Source organism: Castor canadensis, chromosome 5 (assembly GCF_047511655.1).
Source record: "Castor canadensis chromosome 5, mCasCan1.hap1v2, whole genome shotgun sequence".
NCBI classification, from domain to species: domain Eukaryota; kingdom Metazoa; phylum Chordata; class Mammalia; order Rodentia; family Castoridae; genus Castor; species Castor canadensis.
Genome location: NC_133390.1, coordinates 97,262,714 through 97,271,647, shown reverse-complemented (window position 1 = coordinate 97,271,647; position 8,934 = coordinate 97,262,714). Strand labels below are relative to the sequence as shown.

Genomic DNA, 8,934 nt, shown 5'->3' with positions numbered 1-8,934 from the left:
GTTCTGATTGAGCTACCTCATCTCCCCCCTATTTCTTTGCTTTTGTTACTCCTTCCATTTCAACAGTGTTCTTTTCTTCTCCTATCAATACCATTCTCATGCTTTAAGGTACAACTGGGGTAGACAACAGTACAGTTCATCGTCACATATTTCCACTTCTCCTCCTGTTAAACATCCAGCAGTTTATGCTCTTACTTCCTCAGCAGAATGGCTAAAGTTAATTTGCCTTGATGATACCAAGGCAAAGATGTAGAGTGGCTCACACTTCTGGTAGGAATGGAAGTTGAAGACATCACTTTAGAGAACAATTTGACATTTCTTCTAAAGTTGGACATATGTTATCCTCTGTCAAATATTTTTCAAGTATAAATCTATTTACATGTTAAAATTTTATGTTCAAAGCCATGTGTGCTGGAACATGCCTGTCTGTCCTGTACTCAGAGGCTGAGACAGGTGGTTTGCAAGTTTGAGGCCAGCCTGGACTGTATAGCAAGACTGTCTCAAAAAAAAAAAAAAAGACATGTTCATAGCAGATTATTTAAAATATCCAATAACTGAAAGCAATCCAATTGTCCACTGACAGAAAAATGGAGAAATGAATTGTAGTATTGTCATACAATGGTGTACAATAAAGGGGGGAAGGAATGTACTATGAATACATTCAGCAAAATGAATTAATCTCAAAACTGTAATGTTTAGGGAAAGAAGCCAGGCAGAAAAGAATACATACTATAATTTTACTTATATGGAGTTCAAAGATAGGCAAAACTTACTGGTGGTGTTGATAATTGAAGTCAGCATGGTGGTTATACAGCAGAATTTCACCTCCTTCTGCAATTGTAAGGGGACTTTACTTGTCTTTCTATTTAGAATTTATATACTTCTGCCTCTCTTTTTAATTACTTTTTCAAGAGTGTCTGTTTCCCTATTCTGTCACTAACTCCATCTCACCACAGACATACCTAATCACACAATAAATATGTCCTAGATAGTGATAAAGAAGACAGAGTTGAGATGATTATATACTAAAGTAATATTCTATACTAAAGGACTTATCTTTTGTAGGCCAAAGCAAGTCATATGACTCTGGTTAACCCAAAGAAGTAAGAGTGTAAACTGCTGGATGTTTAGCAGGACTAGAAGCAGAAATATGTGATGAACTGTACTGTTGTCTACCCCAGCTGGACCTTAAAGGATAAGAATGGTATTGATAGGAGAAGAAAAGAACACTGTTGAAATGGAAAGAGTAACAAAAGCAAAGAAGTAGGAGGGTAATGGGATGGCTCAATCATGTTTGTATTTCCTTGATGACAATTAATAGTTATCAGCCATTTGGATATCTGCTTTGGGGGCTTCCCTGTTAAAGTTGTTTATACATTTTTCTACTGGGTTGTCTGTCTGTGATTGATTTATAGAAGTTCATTAGATATTCTAGCCACAAGTCTTTCGTGAGTTCTATGCGTTGCAAATGTATTCTTTCATTGTGTGGCTTGTCTTTCTAATGTCTTAATGCTGTCTTTGATGACAGAAGCTATTAATTTTGTTGAAGGCCACTATGTCCATCTTTTCTTTTACTAGTAGATCAGTAGGTTTCTGGGTATGTGTGTCCCATTGAGGAAATACTTTCCCATTCCAGAGACACAAAGGTATTATCCTATGTTGTGTTACAGAATTATGTTGCTTTTCTTTTCACATATAGTTTTGTAACCCCTCTGGAATTGTTGCATAGTGTAGAGTGAGGTAGGAGTCAAGATTCATTTTATACATATATTTCTAATGTATATGTACATTGAGTCTCATTGTAATTTGTCCCTTTTAACACATTATTACTCATCTCTCAACTGATCTGAGGTCATTGTACTTTTCTTGAGGCCCCTAAGCCACTGACTGGAAGGTAGTAACCTCTGCTAAAAACTCTTCCTGGGTTCCTGAAATTATTTTACTGGTGGAGACTGAGGAAAGACCGACACATTGCCTTATCACTACTCTGAGAGACTGGCTAGCTGGCACCACCCCTTCACAGTAATTTCAACATTTTGATGAAATAATAATTTTTGCCCACCAAGATAAGGAACTCCTTTCCTTGGTCCTCCAGCCTATCAACATATGTATATATATTTTTTTATCATAAAGTAAATTTCATTTTCTTCCATATTAGTTTGTGAGCACAGGTTTTTTTTTTTTCTTTTTTTTCCTAAGTGTATGAGTTCTAGTATTCTACAAAGAGCAACTAGTCAGCAAATAGTGAGTATTAGCCAAGGGAAAATGTTTTCCTACATTCCTAGGTGCAAACCCTCAAATAGCCAAATGCAGCTAGTAGATGGGACTAAAACTGCCAAGTTCTGGTTCTTATTTCTTTGAGAGCTGTGTCCATATGCAAATCCCTTAACCATCCTAAACTTTAGCTGCATTCTTCAGCTCACTCAGAATAATGATATCCCATATTACCATAGGTTTTGTATTGGTATTATCATTGGTTTTTGAGCAAGGTATTACATAGAAAGTGCCTTACTATTTCTCACATAGACAGCACCTAATAAATAGCACCTATTATTCTTTTGTGCTATTAATGCAGACACCCAACTAACTAAAACTTATCCCAGGAGCCTTCATAAAAGGAAATCGAAAAAAAAAAAAACTGATAAAAGGAGGTGAAAATGCTGTTTTTATTAGCGCACACATGAGTGTCATGTTTCTTCCTCAAAGTCCAAAGGCACACTTTGAAAAAAAAAAAGAAAACATCTTTAATGACAAGGTTTTTCCAGAGGTGGACCAAGTGAAGTAAATAGGCAATAAACATGCCAGCTGTGAAATGAAAGAGAGATACGTGTTCTGTGAGTCCACTCTTTTTGTATTATCATAGTGACATTGCTTTAGGATATCATTACAAAAATGACTTTTTCATTTGACTCTATATCTTCTGGAGCAGAGAAAGCCTCTCTAATTTAATAGACCATTAGTGATGTAGTAGAAAAAAAGAATTATAGTTCATTAAAAATAAGTCAATATTAAGATTATAAAATCTTTTCAACTTTAATTGATATAGTGACCAAAGGCCATATTTCTAAATATAGCTTTATGCAGACATAAGATGAATGTAGCGCTCAGAGGGTTGAAGACAACCCCCTTTACCCTTTCTTCCCTATAAATTCTAAGGATTAGCATGAACTTACTTACTTAAAGGAGTCAAAAACTCTATTCTCAAAGAATGAAAGAGACTGGTACTTCAAATAAGAGCATTTATCTTTTCCCTAAAAGTCACTTTTGAATAAATTTGGGCATGCTTGACCTAATTCCCCTTCCCCCCAAATATATCAGGATTACCATTTTCAAAGATGGGGCCAACATCTGAGCTGTGGAGATCTTAATAAATATGCAGGCATCTCTTCCTTCTAAAGATTGTTTTTTCTTTGCTTTGTTTTGCAGTACCGGGGTTTGAACCTGGGCCCTTACGCATGTGTCCTACCACTGAGATACCTTCCCAAGATACATGTTGTGATATATAGAGAAGAGAAAGGATAAGAAAAACCATCCATTCACCTTTTCCAGAGTCCCATGAAAAAGGACATTTCTGTAAACCTGGTCAAGATGATTCTTGGCCAGTAGCCTCGAAAGGGGTATGATTCCTTGGGCTCAGTGTGGCTTGTAAAATAAGAGCTTAAGTAGTGAGAAGTGGCTCGCTAGAAGGCTTCCTCACTGATGCCTAAGTTGGGGGCATATGTTCCTGCTCCATATACAGGAACAAACTGACATATCTGAGCAGAAGTAGCTATTAACTTGGGCGAAATCACTATTATTCCCAGCTAGCACCTCTAGTTGCAGTCCATCTCCTAAGGGGGAAACTAATCACAGCACAAGAATCCTAGGCACAGCAAAATTGTGTCCCACCATGGCTTTCTTTGGCTGTTGGCAAAGAAGGTCTATAACTCACCTAGATGGAGCTGTAGAAGAAAAAAGAAATCTGAGCCTCCAAGTCACTCAATAAGTTCAGGAATGGCAACTCATTCTATCTTTGGATCCAGGTTTCTGGAAACTGAGATCCATCATTTAAAGCAACTTCCTCAGTACCCCAGAAGGCTGGCCCCTCTCCCTTCCTCTCAATGCATAAAATGGAAGTCTTATTGTGTAAGACTGTTTAATGAGGGAGACAGCTATCAATAGCTTTTTAAATAGTTTCAACCATTTGGCCTTTGTGGTGAAAAAGTTGGATTGTAGCTTTTGATATAGCTCTGTACCTCAAAGTGATTTCCCTCATGCTCAAAGTTACTTAAAACTTCTTTAATCAGTTTTATTTTGCTCAAATACCTTCTAATCTCTAACAAGTAAAAAACACAAACCAAATACTTCTACCATCCTATAAAACAGTGGCTAATGGGTAGCTCTAGGATTCTATTTTCGTTCAAAATTAGAAGGGAAATATGGATAGCATTTTCCACTTGGGGCTTGTGGAACATTAGTGCTGAAACACCGTTAGTAATGTACTATTACATTTCAGGCAAGCCACTTAACCTCTCTGCCCCTTTCCCCATCTGGAAATTCAGAAGATAAGTAGCCCACATCAACAATACTGTTTCACAGGCAAACTGGTGAAAGATTGGAAAACGCTTTACACATAATAAGTGCTCTGTAATTACTGCTTGTTGTGACAAACTATTTTCAGACCCATCCAGGATACAAAAAAAAAAAAAAAAAATGTATAACCTGACTTTTTTTTTTCTTCAGGGGAGAGTGCGAACACAGTCCCCCACTACCACGAATTATGCAGTCGAATTTCCTGCATTTGGGGAAATCGCAGGGGTCAGCACATCGGGAGTGCAATGGATGAGCCTCGCCCTGGGGAAACCACCTTCGTGATCATGGTGTCTCCCCTGCCAGGTAAGTATTCCCCTGAATTTTAATCTAAACTGAGCAATGGGATCTGGACAGAAGTACAGCAGGAAGGGAAATTAGTGTTAAGTAAATCTTTGGCCACCGTGAAAAATGGTGCTTCTGGAGAGAAATTTGAAGGATGAAATTTTGATATATTGAGAGGGTTTGTAAAAGCACAAGTTATGCTACTCCAGCCACTGATGGCTTTCTTTCTATCCAGCTCAACACAGATCTCAAAAATTCTCTTTTGTTGAACTTGAAAGGGATACGATAGTTCAGGTGGATTTTTTTCTATTAAATGTAAGGCACTTTACAAGAGCAGGGGGAGGGGGGCAATTATCCTTCGCCTGAAGTCACACAAATTCAAATCTTGAAGGAATTCAGCTCTCTATATAGTGAAAAACAAAAAACCAAAAAACCTTCTTGCCTATGAAGATCGTTATACTGAGTATAATTGTTTAGCTAATAAAGTGGTCTTAAAAAAACATGTTCTGTTCTCAAATGTTTAACCATCAAATAACAAATATTTACTGACCACATACTATGTGGTACAATTTTTAAAAAATACCAAAGCCAAAACCAAAAGATAATACTCTTGCTCTTAAGAGTTCTGAGTCTAATGGACAGATAAGACATATGTAGGACAAGATAAGTGGCACCACCAGCCTGTCATTGATATGAGCCAAATGGCTAGATCAAATAGTAAGTGGGAAACCAAGGAGGAAAAGTGTAGGTTAGGGTGGCCTCAAAATGTACAGGTCAAGCACTGGATCTCGGTGAATTAGAGTGAATGGAATGGTAGAAGAGTGGGGTGGAATGATGAAGGTTGTGAGTAGATGGTTAGCAAAGAAGAAAAACGTGATACAAATGAAATGAAGATTAAAGTACAAGACACCTGTGCCCTTTCTCTCTCTCCTCCCTCACACACACACACACACACACACACACACACACACACACACACAAAGTATAAAGTGTAGGAGGAGAAAGTGTTCAGAGTTAAGGATGCCATGCTTTTGGCCTTCAAATATTAAGTACATTCCTATTGTTATTATTTTCCCTCTCTCATCTGTCCTGCCCTCCTTCCCTTTTTCTCTCTTTTCTTCTCTGGCTTCCTTCTTTCTCTTAGTGCTAGTCTGCTTAAGAACTGAAGTACTGATCACATTCAACTGTCCTGGGGCAGTATGAAAAAATAATCTGGAAATTCTTGTGGCTGCTTCTGATTAATTCCAGGACTTTTAGGTCTCAGAACCACAGAATCCTAACAAGAAAAAGACCTCAAAAAGAACAAAGTACATGACAGCTTGACAATGCTCTCTGCAACAACTAACAGTCTCTCTGGTCCAGTCCCAATACCGCTGTGATGCTGTTTGAAGAAAACACCTAAGAGGACCATTCACCCTTAGATCAATAATTAGGTCTAAATCTCTTTGATTATGATAGATTTTTTTTGTCATTCATTGTTTGTATTAGATGAGTTATTACATTATCAATGAAATAGTTGGGTAAAATGCTGACAGCACCAGGTTGAAGGCCTAATTTCAAATTCAAGAGCAAGCTGCTGGTCAACAGAAACTAGCTGCATACATTGTAATCTTTGCCAGTTCTGCCCAGTGGACATCAAGGAAGAACAGGAGGGGAAGATGAGGAGTGCCTTTACATAAGGGCTCCCCCAGGAAATTGCCCAAGAAGCAGGCTAAGATTGGCTGTTTTTAGAGTCACAGCATATTATGTTTACCAATAGCAGCCAAGTTAGCTTGCTGGGAACTTAAATGAGGGGAGCAGTAGTTTGGTTTTTCCAATTCAACTATCTCATGAGTTGTAACACTACAACTCATTTTAATTTCAAATAAAACAAATTACATAGACTTTACAGACCATATCTCATTCTGCCCAACCATTCTCATCCACCTTTCATGAATACACACACACACACACACACACACACACACACACTCACACACACACACATATTATATGTATATAATATTCTAATTTAGAAAATGGAGAAACAGATTCATTCCCAGAATAACAGAAATCTAGAATTTGCCAGACAATAGATGAACATTTTTATAATTATTTTGTTATAATTATTGTGTCATTTGAAGTAAGAGTTTTCAAAAAATATATCCCTTGCTCCTAAAGCAAAGCATTTGAATCATCAAAGAAGGTCATTGTGGCTTTGATGATAGTTTACAAACTGGCATGACTGAAGAAAGGCCTTAAACAAAACTCAATGTGTACAGAAGCCTTCAAAACTGAATTTTAGCCTTGGATTTGTGACATTTAGAAAAAGTCTATTAAAATCTGGATTTAGGCCTCGTCATCTTGATGATCTTTGGCAAAAACTAAGGATCTTATTATAAATTAAATCTCTTTTCATTAATTTACCAGAATCACTTAGCAGTTTAGAGAAATTCAATATATAAACTGTACATGAGACCAAAATAGTAAAATCAAGAAATTACTGCATTAGATCAAGTGGCACTTTTTAAATTTACTTTGAAGATCTGATGTGATGTTACTGCTGAAGAATAAAAGTAGTTAACATGCTCATTTCTGTATCAGCCTTTTCTTTTTTTAAAATTTTATTTCTTTTATTCATATGTGCATACAATGCAGTCTTTTCTTCAAAACACTTATTTGCCCTACTGTACAAATTTTCTTATTGCAACAAATACATTCTCCATGTAGCTAGAGTTTCTCTCTCTCTCTCTCTCTCTCTCTCTCTCTCTCTCTCTCTGTCTCTGTCTCTTTTTCCTCTCCTTAAAGGCTTAAAGCAAAAGGAGGTTATTGATGTCTTCCAGACTTTGATTGCAAGAACAGCCTTATCTCCTAGACAGACAGACACTACACAAATGTTTGGTTTACTCTGTATCACACAGTTAACAAGGTTCTTAAGGTTCAAGGAAAATAGATTGCAAGACTTTACCAGGAGGACTTAACATTCTGGGAAAAGAAAAAAGCTTAATAGATAATTTTGAAGGGACTGAAATTTAAAAAATAACCACCACTTACACATAATCCTATGGGAAAAGGTAGAGTGGGAGTTTTTTAGAAAAGATGAAAATAAATGTAGAAGGCAAGGAAGGAAGTTTTGTTTTTAAAATTCCTACTCAGTAAGTACAGACATTCTTAGAAGATGGTCTGTGCATTGTAACTGTCCTCATTTCTGACCTAACAATTTAATTCTTATTCTAAGTTGTTCAGACGATAGGAAAACCTGACGAGAAAGCTCTTTCATCTCACTTGCTCGTTGCAGCTGAATGCCAAGTGTATCTTTGAACTAAGTTTTGGAAATGCAGCTCATCTGTAAGCTATGCAGGTGTCTCTTCCATGCTCTCTCCTCAAACTGCCACCAGGAAAAGAAGGTAATGAAGTGACTTACATGCTCACATGAGCATTTGTTCATTTTGCTTTTACTGACTTACCAATGGGCTTTGTTTTTGAAGAAGTCAGAACACTCTGACATTTACAGTTCTCCAGGCAAATGAGCACACACACACAAAAAAAGAAGGAATTCTGATTCTAAAGCTGTTTACCAGCTGTTGGAAAAGGTTGGCTTTGGGCACCCAGAGTCCATATGAAATCCAAAAGTATTAGAGCCGCCTCTTCTTTTCTCACATCAAACAGTAAAACACAAAAACCACACAATAGCAGCAATGTATTGCCAAACTAAATTAAGGCATGAGGAAGAAATTATATATACTTTTGTGAGAAACTGAGTCTTGAAAGACCAGTTCTTTGCTCAGATCCCATGAGTTAAATTGCTCAAAAGCAGACATTGTGGTTATGGTTCGCTGTCATGTGGTGTTTGCTGAGTTCTCACTGGATATCCTAAAACACTTAAGCCTAAAGGGTTTAGGATGTCTGTGGAGGCCATAATTTGGAAGAACAGCTTTATTTTTATGGGAGACACAGGGCACAATACATATGCTTGCGGAATCCCTTCTCTTTTTCTTGACAAGTTGTTTAACCCAGAGTTCTTGAGCAAGGCCTATGGGAAAGTAACTGATTTCATGGAGAATAATCATTGTGGCTTAGCACACTAAAGCTAGAGGCTTC

At 37.2% G+C, this 8,934-nt stretch overlaps 1 non-coding gene across 1 annotated transcript; it reads right to left on the bottom strand.

Annotated features, from left to right (window-relative positions):
* Window positions 1–4,719: 4,719 nt before the first annotated feature.
* Window positions 4,720–4,883, bottom strand: LOC141423492 (U1 spliceosomal RNA). Its single transcript, XR_012448358.1, has one exon. It is a non-coding gene; the product is annotated as a U1 spliceosomal RNA (small nuclear RNA).
* Between the last annotated feature and the right edge of the window lie 4,051 nt (window positions 4,884–8,934).